Source organism: Kryptolebias marmoratus, linkage group LG17, assembly GCF_001649575.2.
Source record: "Kryptolebias marmoratus isolate JLee-2015 linkage group LG17, ASM164957v2, whole genome shotgun sequence".
Classification (NCBI taxonomy): domain Eukaryota; kingdom Metazoa; phylum Chordata; class Actinopteri; order Cyprinodontiformes; family Rivulidae; genus Kryptolebias; species Kryptolebias marmoratus.
The window spans coordinates 26,605,319-26,606,430 of NC_051446.1; positions in this window are offsets into that span (position 1 = coordinate 26,605,319).

The following is a 1,112-nucleotide window of genomic DNA, read 5'->3' on the forward strand; positions in this document are numbered from 1 at the left end:
GTGGAACATGACGGATCCCTGAGGCCGGTTCTGTGGTGGAACATGACGGATCCCTGAGGCCGGTTCTGTGGTGGAACATGACGGAACCCCGAGGCCGGTTCTGTGGTGGAACATGACGGATCCCTGAGGCCGGTTCTGTGGTGGAACGTCACACCTCCTGCTGGCAGCAGCCTGGTACTGCAGCCTGAGGAAGTTTAAACTAAACTTACAAACTTTTAGTTTTAGTCTTTAAATGAAGCTTTAAGCTGTGAATGAATTAATTTTTTCTTATCATTTTTTCAAATGATGCAGACGGTTTGTTGTCAGAAGGCTCTTTGAAAAAGCTTTAAAGAGATCAGAAAAGCTGTGAAGTTGGACTCGATCAGCCAGCAGCTTCTGGAAATGATTCAGTCCCTAAACACAAAAAACAGCAACATGACCAACTAAACTAAATCTCCTCTCGTCTGATTGAAGATTTTTAGTTTATTTGCTCAGAAACAAACCTCAGAGCTGTGTCTGCCGGTGGGACGCAGGAAGTAATTTATTATTCAGGTGAGTCGCTCCGCTTCCTTCTTCTGCTGAAGCTTATAAATTATTGAGGCTTTTTTTGGAACAAAGAAAAGTTTCCTGCAGAACTCGATTCATAAAACAACAACCGGTGAAAAGATCTTCTAATATTTTTAATTCTTAAAGCTTTTTATCTCAGTTTTATTTGCTTTGAGTAATTATTACACAGAAACCGTCTTAGACTCATTTTAAATATTTATCTTATTTTTTATCTGTAACCATCTCCTCTGTCACTCCCTGACCTCAGACAGCAGAAGGTTCTGATGGTTCTCCAGGGTTGATGGAGGAAACATCAGTCCACCAGCAGAGAGACGCTCCGAGTGGAAGGAGGGTCACCACCAGGGGTCAGGGGTCAGGGGTCATCTGTAGGGTCCCAGAACAGGACCTCAGAGTCTGAGTCAAAGAATCTGAGGTAGAACCTCCAACCTCAGGTTCTGCAAAAACAAAGATCTGCAGACCGGGTTTAGATCCAAACAGGACCGGGTTTAGAGCTCCTAACAGGACCAAGTTTAGAGCTCCAAACAGGACCAGGTTTAGGGCTCTAACAGGACCGGGTTTAGAGCTCC